Source organism: Gorilla gorilla, chromosome 16 (assembly GCF_029281585.2).
Source record: "Gorilla gorilla gorilla isolate KB3781 chromosome 16, NHGRI_mGorGor1-v2.1_pri, whole genome shotgun sequence".
NCBI lineage: Eukaryota > Metazoa > Chordata > Mammalia > Primates > Hominidae > Gorilla > Gorilla gorilla.
This window is the reverse complement of record NC_073240.2, coordinates 100,529,524-100,543,381: the sequence shown is the minus strand read 5'-3', so window position 1 is coordinate 100,543,381 and position 13,858 is coordinate 100,529,524. Positions and strand designations below refer to the sequence as shown.

The window sequence follows — 13,858 nt, the reverse complement described above, 5'->3', positions numbered from 1 at the left end:
TAGTCTAATACTCATGGTCACTGGCATACTTGTGTACACACAACATTTATGAGGCTCTGACTATTATAACTTTAGGCTGTGCTTTAAAAAAAAACCCTTCCCCCCCTCTCCAAAAAAAAAAAAAAGCCCAGTAGGTGGCTCACACCTGTTATCCCAGCACTTTTGGAGGCCAAGGAGAAGGACTGCTGGAGCCCAAGATTTTAAGGCTGCAGTGAGCTATGATCATGCCACTGTACTCCTCCAGCCTGGGCAACAGAGCAAGACTTCATCTTTAAAAAACTAACAAACAAACTTCCCTGGTGTCCAAGCTTGTATCCGCCAGGGTCCTTTCAATACTTTACAGATACTGTTTTATTCTTGTAGTTCTCCTGAAGGATGTTCAAAGAGTTTTTTTTTTTTTTTTTAAGAGTTTTCTATTTAAATCCTACCTCAAATCTCTCTTTGTACAATAATTCTCTCCTATCGTCCATTAATTTTCTACTTTCTTCCCTATAGGCAAAAACAGGCTTTCAGCCCCCTATGGCACATGTTCCCAATACAGTAATAGAATTTAAAAGTTTCTCATAAAATATGGAATGAACTGTATCCATAATTTCCTTCAAATCTTTCCACCAAAAAATGACTTTCCTTATTCCCTAATTCCCTATTTCCTTATTCCCTAATTCCCATTTCTCTAGTTCCTTATTAGAGGCAAGTGGTTTCTACCATACAAATTCTTCACAAGAAAACGGCCAGATAGAATGCTAGAGTAAATAAAATTAAAAGGAAAAAAAGAGCACTCTGTTTTGAAATGAGTCTACAAAAACATGGATACAACTACTGTTCAAATAATTATTTCCTTTGTATTCACTTTCATTAAGAGATATAAGTAGTATATATAACAAATTATATTTTATGAGTAACCAAAAGTATGGATGAAATGATTTTTATATAACCTTACATTCAGAAATATTGTCAACATAGATACAACAAACTTTATAAAAGGCTTACTGGTTGAGCCAATATAGCATTAATATCTAAATGTTTTATTTAAGTTAAAATTTCTAGAAAACATGAGCAGATTCCATTAATAGCACACAAAAGTTGTTAATTTGATGCTTTACTCAACTTTTTAAAATGTATGATGCTTTTTGTTACGAATTCATAATTTAAAATAAGAATTTCATGAGTGGGAAACAGGCTTCTAGTAGGTGAAGATAATGTTTCTTTTTCTTTTTTTGGAGAGAGGTTCTCACTCTGTTGCCCTAGCTGGAATGCACGACTCACTATATCCTGGAACTCCTGGCCTCAAACTATCTTCCTGCCTCAGCCTCCAGGTGTGAGCCAGATGTCTGGCCTGAAGATGGTATTCCTGATACCTTATCTTAATCATGACTATTATCATAGTTGGTGCTTAACAAAATTGGGGCCACAGAGTAGCAGTCAACTTCAAACCTTTCTATACGGCCTCCTTCATTACCCACAAAATAGCATTAGCTAATTTGTACAAAACCAGGTAATAGCTGGAAAAAATTAAAAAGAAAAAAATGATTGGTTCAAAATATATGGACAGCATATGAGTCTCTAATTGTTTCAAAATTGAGTTTAATCAACAAACAAGCATATGGACTGTCAATAGCACTACTGGCATGAGATCCTAGAATTCTGTTTCCCACCATAAAAATTTTAGGATAGTAGTAGTGACTTTCCACTGGAAGTTCATTTTAAGCCTATAATAAGAGAATAAGAAAGTTCGTTTGGTTAATGATTCAAAACACCAAGAAACTTTCTATCACAGAAACAATACAGAAACAGAACCTAAACAATGACAGTATCTAAACAGCACCTAAAACAATAAAATGAATTTACTTTCCTGTTACCTAGATATTACTGTCTGCTGATTGCTGCTGTCCTCAAAAACTAAATTATGTATAATATTTTAAATAAATAATCAACACTGAAATTATACTGTGCTCCTCCGGAAATTTTTATAAGAACTGCATGATTCCTTGTTTGATGATAAAATTTTTTTTTCATCCTCTGAAGAGCTGAAAATCTATGAAAAACATTTTCTAGCTTTTACTATTTTATTCCTTTGGAGTAAAGAGAATAAAAATTGATGTCAAATAACACCCTATGTAAATAAAATCCAAGATTTAAAGTTGTATATACATCTTATTGCTTTCAGAGAAAGCTACAACCAAAGATTTACATTTGTCTTTAGCTATATGAATCTGCAAGAATGAAGTAAATTCCATTGTCCTGCATGAGCCACACTTCAAAAAAATGCTAATACCAGAAAAATTTCTATATGTATGCTTGCACTAAGAATAATTCACTAAAATGACAAGTTAAAGGCTACTTTCTCCACTAGAGATTGATGTTCAAACATCTTATAGAGGAACTTAAAACCCAGGTTAGGTGAAGGGGGTAAGAAGGCTTTCATATACTTTAAAGCAGTTTACGTACCCAAACAAATACCATCTCAGTAAATGAAAGAAAATAAAAACATATTCCCAATGTTTTTGTCAGTAACTGTGAACACAGGAACTTACCCAGTAACTTTAGAAGTGCCAGAGAATCAGAGATGATAAAATATTGTTACAAATTCATGACAAAATATGGATTCCGCAGCTCTGTGAGCTCCTTATATCTTTACAAAATTATTTATTTATTTATTTATTTAGAGACAAGGTCTCACTCTGTCACCCAGGCTGGAGTGCAGTAGTGTGATCACAGCTCACGGCAGCCTTAATCTCCCAGGCTTAAGTGATCCTCCCACCTTGGCCTCCCAAGTAGCTGAGACTACAGGCATGCGTCACCATTTCCTCGCTAAATTTTTACAGAGACAGGGTTTCATCATGTTCCCCAGGCTGATCTCAAACTCCTAGATTCAAGTGATCCACCTGCCTCAGCCTCTCAGAGTGCTAGGATTACAGGGATGAGCCACGACACCTGGCCAATATTTTTAAATAGCTAATTAAATAAATGGCTTGAGAATATTTTGGAAGAATAGCAGCCTAAGGCATGTGACAAACTCAGCGAAGTTTCTCCAACAAAAACAAGCTTAACACTGGACAAAACTCTGAAAAACAACTATTTCAGAACTCTAGAAATCAACCAAAGGCAGAAAATAAATTCAGTAGTGTTTGTTCATTCAAGAACAGTGGAAGTCTGCAGCCTTTTCTTGGTTGGGATGGCTCCTGTCACATCCTACCCCCAGCCCAGTCTACAAGAATAGCAGTTTATCAAAACAGGGCTAAGGAAACCAAAAGCTTGCCTACCAGAGAGAGCACCCTCAATTTGGGGCAGGGGACAAAATCCCACAGCTTTGTCACCTAAAACTGGCAAAATCCATAAGGAAAAGAAAAAAAATGTCAACCAAGAATTCTACATACAGGAAAACTATCCTTCAGCCATGAATTCAAAATAAAGGCATTCTTAGATAAATAAGAAATGAGAAAATTAGTTGCTAGCAAACCTGCCCTATAAGAAATATTAAAAGGGCTGAAAGAAAATGATTATGAGATGGTAGTTCAAAATAACAGGAAGGAATCAAGTTCTTTTGAACTGCTTTATGGCCTAGCATATGATCTATCCTGAAGAATGTTCAATGTGTGCTGCAGAAGAATATTCTATGTGTGCTGCAAAAGAATAATGCGTTCTGCTCGTGTTGAGTGGAGAGTTACCTTAGTTCAAGTTGGTCTACAAAATTGTTCAAGTTTTCTATATCTTTACTTGTTCTCAGATGCCAAGAGAGGACTATTAAAATCTTCAACATAATTGAGTTGTTTATTTCCCCTTTCAATTCCAGGTGTGAGCCAGATGTCATTTTCTGCTTCATGTATTCTGGGCCTCTTTTGGTTAAGTGCATCTACATTTATAATTCTTATATCTTCCCAATATACTGATCCTTTTATCATTATAAATTGTCCTTGTTTAGTTCCAATATTTCTTGTCTTAAAGTGTATTGTGTCTGTTATTAAAATAGCTACTACAGCTATTATTTCCCGTTTGCATGGTATATCTTTTTCCTTCTTTTTCTTTTGGCCCTATTTGTGTCTTTGATCCTAAATTGTATCTCTTCTGACAAAATATTGTTTGGGTCTTGCTTTATGACTAAGTTGGAAAATCTCTTCCTTTTGATTGTAGTGTTTAGACCATTCACATTTAATGTAATTACTGATGTTGTTATATTTACAACTGTGATTCAGCTATTTTTAAAATTACGCCTCATGTCTTTTTGTGTCTCTGTTTTTCCATTCTATTTTTTATCTCATACAGTCATGAACCACATAACTACATTTTGGTCAACAATAGACCGCAGAGGAGACAGTGGTCCCATACAATTATAATCTAGCTAAAAATTTCCTATCACCTACTGAGAGTTGTAGCCATTGTAACATTGTAGCACAACTCATTACTCACGTGTTTGTGATGATGCTGGTATAAACACAAACCTACTATGCTGCCAGTTGTATAAAGGACAGCACATACAAATACTCTACATAATAACTGATAATAAACAACTCTGTTACTGGTTTATTACTTAGACTATACTTTTGATTTTAGAGTGTCCTCCTTCTACTTATAAAAAAAAATTAACTGTAAAAGAGCCTTAGGCAGGTCTTTCAGGAGATAGTGCAGGAAAAAGCATTGTTATCGTAGGCGATGACAGCTCCATACATGCTGTTGTCCCTGAAGACCTTCTGGTGGGAAAAGATTAGAGGTGGAAGACAGTGTTATTGATTATCTTGACCCTGTGTAGGCCTAGACTAATATGTGTGTTAGTGTCTCAGTTTTTAACAATAAAGTCACATTGTGTTATAATTGCCTACAGTATTCAGTATAGTACCATGCTGCACAGGTTTGTAGCCTAGGAGCAATAAGTTATACAATATGGCTTAGTGTGTAGCAAGCTATAATATCTAGGTTTATGTAAGTGTACTCTATGATGTTCACACAACAACAAAATCACCTAATAACACATTTCTTAGAATGTATTCCCATTAAGCAGTGCGTGACTGTAGAAATATTTGTGTATTGTTTTAATTTCCTTTATTAATTTTTTAGCTATAATTCTTGAGGGTTTTTTTTAGTGATTATTCTAGGAATCACAATACACATCATTAATCACAATATATTTCAGGTCAATATTGGCTTAATTCTGGTAAAACACAGTAACTTTGCTCCAGTATAGCTCTGTTTCCACTTTCCTCACTGTTATGACTATTGCTTTAAATAATCTTCAGGGTTTTTTAAAAGAAATTAAGAAATATACATATTCAGCCCTTTATATTTCACATACATTTACCATATCCGATAGATCATATTCTAGAGCAGGGGTGGCACATTTTTTCAGTAAAGGGCCAGATGGTAAATACTTTAGGCTTTGCAGGCCATGTACAGATTCTGTTGCATATTCTTGGCTTTTTAGAGTACTCTTTAAAATTTTTAAATCATTCTGAACTTGCAGGCAATTAACAACAACCACAAAAAGACCACTGACCAGATTGGGTCTGTGTGTCATAGTTTGCCAACCCATGTTAAGATATAAAACAAGTCTTAATACATTTCCTTTTTAAAACTGAAAACATACAAGAATATAGCCTGACCACAACAGAATTAAATTGAAAATCAACAACAGGAAGAAATTTGAGAAATGTGCAAACACTTGGAAATTGAACAATACACTTGTAAACAACTCATGGGTAAAGAAGAAATTGTGAAGAAAATTAGAAAATATATTTGAAATGAATGAGAACGAACACACAACATATCACAATTCACGTAAAGCAACTAAAGAAGTACTTAACCTGAAATCTGAAATGCTCTAAAATCCAAAGATTTCTGAGTGCCAACATGATGCCACGAGTGGAAAATTATACACCTGACCTCACGTGACAGGTTGCAGTCAAAATGCAAGTACACAACACATAGTTTATTCCATGTCCCCAAGAGAGAAAAGACCCTCCCAGTCCCCTTTAGCTGAAATATATCTTTTCTGTGCATGCCCAGATAGCTCCACACAAGCAAACCAAAAAGGGTAGTGAAATGGCATGTGTGCAGGCTAAGGACACCAACGGCAGGTTCCCCACCATGACCCACACAGGGCCAAGACCTACGTGCATTACTCACTGTGGTTTTTTGTTTATTCTCTCCTTTGTGGTATAAATATATTGCTGAAAATGTCAAAAAGGCCTGCAAATATCTCTGTGGGTAACAGTGATAAGAAAAATAGGAAGCATTTGTGTTTATCTACAGCACAGAAAATCAAACTGTTGGAGAAAGTGGACAGCCGTATTGTGTGAAACACCTTACAGAAGAGTATAGTGTTGGCATGGCCACCATGTATGACTTGAAGAAATGGAAGGATATGATTCTTAAATCTCTTAATTTATAACAGTTCTCCCTCTCCCTTCTTCATTTTCATGTCTTTCGTTTACTTACATGGATTTTTGTCTTACAGAATTTTCAACATCCTCGATTTGGTTTATTGTGCCTTCATTGTGTCATCAAAAATACTCACTTATCCCTGTTCACTTTTCTTTGGCATGATTACATTATAAGGAGACGGTTACACCCTTCCAATTTCATCACACTGGGTAGTAGAACATAATGTCTGCTTGTCCCACTTCTAGTGAAGTTAAGATTAACTAGTAGATTCTAGTGTTATCAGCCTGATCCATTCAATACAAAGCTTCCTATCAACTTTTTACCTAATGGTTCAGGAAGCTATTAATGATTTTGCCAAGATATTTCATTAGAAATTACAAATGTTGGTTTTTAAAATTCCATCATTCCTTCTATATGTATTAACTATAATTATTCCACGTAGAAAAACTCTCCCACCTTCAACTATTCAGTTACCCTGAAAAATAGTTGTTTTAGAAAAAGGCAGAAAAATGTTTGATTCTTTCCCTTTAAATTTTGAAGAACAAGTTGGTAGTATAACAACCTCCAGAGTTTACCAACAAGTTTTTAAGAGCACCATTACAAACTCGTACATGTTACTATATCTGATATGTTTTAATACATTTCAGTCACAGCTTTTTATGCTTAACAGTCCACTTTTGACTTCTGTACGATTTTCACATGACCCTCAGAAGTCTCTGACTGATTCTCTGTTTTCTGGCACAAGATGTCCCGAGGGTGCATCTTCTACAAGTTGTGCCTCAAACACAGCAACCTGGTTCATTTTAGTGGGAAATGGTTTTTAAAGGCTTTAATCTCTTTGGCCTGGAATTCTTCACCACCTTATTAGCTCACCAATGCCTTCAAAACAGATTTTCCCAGACTCCCCACCCTGCACTGTCCTCAAGGGAGGGTTGGTCTGAATTATCTAGTCTTGCAATTCTATTAGCAGAAGTCCTAAGATAAGAAATTGTGGAAGAGAGCACCCAAAAGCTTTTAAAAGACATCTTCCCAGTGGGCGCGGTGGTTCACACCTGTAATCCCAGCACTTTGGGAGGCTGAGGCAGGCAGATCACGAAGTCAGGAGTTCAAGACCAGCCTGGCCAACATGATGAAACCGTGTCTCTACTAAAAATACAAAAATTAGCCAGGCGTGGTGGGGCGTGCCTGTAAACCCAGCTACTCAGGAGGCTGAGGCAGGAGAATTGCTTGAACCCAGGAGGCAGAGGTTGCAGTGAGCCAAGATTGTGCCACTGCACTCCAGCCTTGGCGACAGAGCGAGACTCCATCTCAAAAAAAAAAAAAAAAGACATCTTCCCTCAGTTATATACCACACACACAAATAAAGACTAGTTCATAACAATCAACTAAACTGGGGTAGAATTCAGAAAGGCTTCAGGAGTGGAAAGTCAGATCACAGTTGAGGGTCACTCTGTTTTTTGAACCCAGGGGTTGGTTCCACAAATTTTCTTAATTCATCAGCCAAAGAACCTGCAAAATATCACTCTGACAGTGGACTAACAGCAAAAGCAGAATTAGGAAACTAAATGGAAAATAACCACTAACAAGCCTAATTAGTATATTTACTCATGGCAGCAAAATAAGGGTAACACGCACAAACACAAAGTCTGCATTCCAAGATTCTTATAGAATGGAATAAACAAGCATTTATACTCCAACTGCTAAGTTTATATATCTAAAGCTGAGGTGAGAAGGGAGTGATAATATAGAAAAAGAGACAAGGGCACTATTCCTTAGTAGAATTCCTTCTCTTAGATAGCAAAAACAATCAAGAATTCCTTTATTCGTCTGCAGTTGAGCCTCAGATGAGACTGCAGCCCTGGCCAACCCAACCTTGATTGCAGCTTTCTGAAACTCTAAGCAGATCGAGCTAAGCTGTGCTTAGACTGCTGATCCATAGAAATTGAGATAATAAATGTGTGTTGTTTTATGCCACTAACTTTGTGGTAATTTGTTATGTAGAGATAAATAATATAGTATTATAAGCTAGTACATGATTATTTATTCATTTATTTATTTTTTGGAGACAGGGTCCCACTCTATTGCCCAGGCTGAAGTGCAGTGGAGCGTTCATAGGTCACTGCAACCTCAAATATTCTAGAGTCCAGCAATCCCCCCACCTCAGCCTCCCAAACAGCTGGGACTACAGGCAGGTGCCACCACGCCTAACTAAGTTTTTTATTTTTATCTTTTGTAGAGACAAGGTCTTACTATGTTGCCCAGACTGGTCTTGAACTCCTAGCTTAAGCGATCCTCCTACCTCGGCCTCCCAAAGTGCTGGGATTATAGGTGTGAGCCACCATGCTCTGTCACTAGTACATGATTTTACTTTCTTCAATCATATAAAATATTTGAAACAGACTTTTTTTTAAAGATTAAGTATTTATGTTAATGACTTGGAAAAAACACTACTGAGAATCAGAAGACCTAGCATTGTCTCCATTCTACCTTACTAAGTCACGTTGTGTAAGATTCATAATCTCTCAGAGCCTCAAGAGTTCTTATTTATAACCAGGGATAAAACCTGCCCTGTTGGTAAAAGAAAGTGAGTGAGACACTGTGAAAATTATAAAGCACTAAATAAACTAAAATCCAACTGCTTCTCACCAACAGTTCTGCTGCCACTCTAGTGCAAGCCATCATTATTTCTTGCTGGGGTTATTTTGGCAGATTCCTAACTCGTCTCAGTTTTTGTTGTCGGCGCCTCGTTTAAGTTTTCATCACTGGCCCCTCTTTACAATTATCTGAGTCATTCTTTTAAACCTAAATGAGATCATAGGACTCCTCTGCTCAAAATCCACCAGTGACTTCCCCTCACATCCAGAATGGAATCCACAGTGACCAAGGTCACACAAAATTAAGTCTTTACTGTTAACAAGTATAGCATATTGCACCTTAACAAGATTTTCAATTGCAGGATCTTTAGTTTCCCTTTAAAACTGAGATGAGTGTTGGAAGTCAGGAAAACAAAGGCAAGGCTAATGGCAGAGGAACAATGAGCCAGTCTTCATAGAGTGTGGACTCTAAGAGGATAGAAATAAACTGGGAAGGCAGAAAAATGAGATGAGGAAGAGGGTAAATTTATTGAGTACATACTTTTGGTCTGAGAACTTTTCTATATGTAACAACTTTTACATTTTAAAAAATGAATGAACGGGATTAGAATCTTTGGTCTCTGATGCTAGGACTGGGCATCTATCTGCCTTATTCAGATATTCAAAAGGAGAGGAACAGATCTTTCTAAAAACTATTTTCAAAGACTAGTAATGTTCTGACCACTTCAGTTAAGAATTTTTGATGTTTAGTATTCTTTCTTTTACACTTTTGGATGGCATTTATGGGATGGCAAATCTTACTGGTCCTCAAGTCCATGGGATTTGACAACTTCAGTTTATATTAAATCCACTTTGTTCCGCACTGTAGCCAGTGCTGCCTTAAGCATGATGTGGACCCTGCACACTGTACCGGTCTCCCTACCCAACCCACAGTGTCCCAAGTATTAGAATTCTTCATTTCTATCTGCCAAAAGTCTAGTAAAAGATGAGATAAACTCTCTCTCTCAATGAAAACATGCTTCAGAATTACCTGCCCCCAGTGTTGACATACAGTCTAATGGAATTAAACAAAGATCACCAGAGTGAACAGCTGGCCCCATTCTGACAATGAATGGCAGAGGCTGAAGAAACACATAATGGCTTGAAGGAGAAAAGCAGCAGGCTAATCCTCAGAGCTGAAGGCTCTTCTCCAAACTCACAGGCAATGGACCCTAAAAGGACCAAAGATGTGCCAGACAAGACGCACCAGCAAGAAGGAAACATGTCAGTGGATAGGAAAGCAGCCCGTGCTCAAACACTCAGCAAAGAAACTGCTGCAGACCAACCTGAAGTGTTAGCGTGACACAGAACACTCATGACACTCACAGTGCAGGACAGACAATAGGCACCAAGGTCACTCAGCCAAGCTGGTGCCAGAGCCAAGGTATAAAACTAGGCTTCTTTTAAAACCTGCCAGAACTTTCTTTCATTTCCTCACACAGAAGCACAATGCATATGTACATTATCAACTCCTTTATATTATGCTATATGGAAGGGTATTACAAATACATAAAAGAATTTAACAAAATTAACAATAATTTTCATACATTATTTAACCAAGAGAGAGCTTTTAAACGTTGACAAAAAATGTGAAATTAAAAACACAAATATGAAGGGTAATTTTTAATTTTGGAAAAGGAAACAATATATCATTTTGTGTGTATGTATGTTTAAACAAAACTGACTTTATTTAGGTATCAGCGGGTTAGCCGAGTTCCTTTAAATAGTTAGGGATTTGCAAAGTGCAAAGCTCATGTAACATAATCTGTGTTTTCCTCAAATCCCCATCGGTCCATTTGCTTAAGAAACCCATGCTTCCTGGCAGGGTGCCAGCATACCAAACCTGCCCAGTCGTGCATAGTTTTATTTCTGTTACTAAATTAGGAAACCGAGTGGGCAATGTCTGGGACAACAGCAAAGAGAAATGCCTCGGCATCATTAGCCTGCAAGTCTCCCTAAAAGCTATATCGTTATAAGATATTTAATTTTTAATTAGAGATACCAAGGCAATTTAGTCTAATATTGTGCAATACTAAGAAATAATTAAATGAAGACAAAAGGGAAAAATCCAAATGTTTAACAAAAGTATTCTTCTGAATAGCCTTAATCATGTTGTTAAAAATAAATGAACTACTACCACTCAAGGCTTAATTTCTCAATGACTGATACTAAAATACTGCCCTCTTTTTCTAAGTGATGAAGGAGAAATGCGAAGTTATGCATCACAATTCTTACAAATATATACTAACATACTTTATGTAGAGCTCAGTTTGAACATTCAAGGAGATTTGAGTGGAGAAACACAAAGAAGGATTTCAAGAAAACAAAGCCACTTTTTATTTTCAAATTAATTTATAAATGATAGAAAAATATAGAAGGAAAAATACATAATATTCCTCTTTCCAAATTTTACTGACCCCAAATTTGCACATCATAGAGCTTTTAAAAAAAGATAGTAGCTATTAATTAACATTCTTTAAATAAACAAACCCTGATATTTTATGGAAAGCTAAAGGTTGAATCCTGAAAGTGTTAGAATTTTAGTTTTAGTGATATCAGAAATACTTTTTTCTTATAAACATTTTGTTAAATTCAAACATCATAAACATTTTCTTAATTAATTTCAAAGTAGCATTCATTTTACTTTAGTTCTGTAAAATAAAAAATTAAATGAATATGTGCTATAAAATCTACATCTTTACACAGATAATTTATGTATTTAAATATCAGAGTTTAGAAATTACAGAAAAATTAAACCAAGTTTCAGTGCTGTAAAAGCCCTGAGAGACTTGTGAACCATGACTATATAAAAAGCTGTTCACAATATTTACTACCATTTAGCAAGACAGAAAATTCATTCACGTTTATAAAAAATCCTGAGAGATGAACTCTTCCAATAACCATCCTGGCTGTCGGCATGCCTTCATCTAGTCTCCTTTTATATATACGTATTTATATGATCTCTAGAGCATAGCAAAAGGCACCTAGCTGATCTGATGTGTGCCAAAACCCAGAGCCTTTCACTTCTTTGGCTCAACTCCTACCACTAAGATCTGGCCATCGGTGACGCACGCGAGCAGGTCCACAGGATTGGGGTGGGCCACACAGTCTCAAGTATCTCCCTATATTGTTGATAAGAGGCACATTGTTGTGGAGGCCCAACAAAATGAGAGAAGCAAGGCTAAAGCCGTATTTTTACATAAATAAAAATAAAAGCAAGAAATAGATCAAATGATTAAAAATTATACTGAATAGGGTCGTGATCCCCATAGATCACTTTAATAAATAGTCTTTCAGACCCTCATTCTTGTTAACATTGCTACCTATACACACATAAAGAAATATATACAAGGCTGGGCACGGTGGCTCATGCCTGTAATCCCAGCACTTTGAGAGGCACAGGCATGTGGGTCACTTGAGGTCAGGAGTTCAAGAACAGCCTGGCTAACATGGTGAAACCCCGTCTCTACTAAAAATACAAAAATAAATAAATAAATAAATAAATGAGCCGGGCATGTTGGTGCACGCCTGTAATCCCAGCTACTCAGGAGACTGAGGCACAAGAATCACTTTAACCCAGGAGGCAGAGGCTGCAGTGAGCCGAGATCACATCACTGCACCCCAGCCTGGGTGACAGAGTAAGACCCTGTCTTGAAAAAAAAAGAAAAAAGAAAAGGAATATATATAAATGAATGGAGTGCTAGAAAAAGGAAAAATAAGTTTTGCTCTTCAAAAGACACCCCAATTAAAAAAATACACAAACCGCAGACTGAGAAAAAATATTTGCAAATCATATATCTGATAAATGACTTGTATCCAGATAATCACAGGGGTTGACAAAAGTTGACAACCTTGCTGTAAAGGGCTATTTATGTAAATCGTTTTTGCAAACCATATGGTCATTGTCACAACTACCTAACTCTGCCACTGCAGCATAAAAGCAGCCAGAGACAATATGTAAACGAATGGACATGGCTGTATTCCAAAAAAACTTTATTTACTAAATCAGATGAAGTGCTAGACTTGGCCCACAGGTCAGAGTTTTCTAACCTTGGTCTCTAGTATATCTGTACAGGTTATCTGATACTGAGTCTCTGACAGCAATTTTACAATTCTGTAAACTATAGATAACTGATAACAATGTAAACAATTCTTGTTTATAAACACACACATAAATCACATCCAGTGGGGGGACAATGCTCTGTCTTTGTTGAGAAAACTAGCTTTGCCTCCATTTGAATATTCATTTATATTCTTTTTTTTTTTTTTTTTTGCAATGGAGTTTTACTCTTGTCCCCCAGGCTGGAGTGCAATAGTGAGATCTCATCTCACTGCAACCTCCACCTCCCGGATTCATGTGATTCTCCTGCCTCAGCCTCCTGAGTAGCTGGGATTACAGGCATGCACCACCACACCCAGCTAATTTTTGTATTTTTAGTAGAGACGGAGTTTCACCATGTTGACCATGTTGGCCAGGCTGATCTCAAACTCCTGACCTCAAGTGATCCTCCCGCCTCGGCCTCCCAAAGTGCTAGGATTGTAGGCATGAGCCACCGTGCCCAGGCCATTTTTATATTCTTGATCTTTGAATGTGTGTGTTCTAGGGATTCTCCTTGAACTGGTTATAACACCTTATCAATTTACTCATTAATAAGTTAAATAAAAGCTTTGCCACATTTTAAATTTTTTATATCTGTATGGGCGTCACGATCTTAGCTTTTTTATGAAAATCATCCATTAACACCAGTATACATAAAGAACTCTTACAATACAATAATAAGAAAATAAACAACTCAATTTAAAAATGGCCAAAAGATAGGCATAGTTAATATTTGCCAAAGAGATGGCAA

At 36.6% G+C, this 13,858-nt stretch overlaps 1 protein-coding gene across 1 annotated transcript in view; it reads right to left on the bottom strand.

Moving 5' to 3' along the window:
• LRRC28 (leucine rich repeat containing 28) overlaps positions 1 to 13,858 on the bottom strand; it is a 137,033-nt gene that overhangs the window by 71,906 nt on the left and 51,269 nt on the right.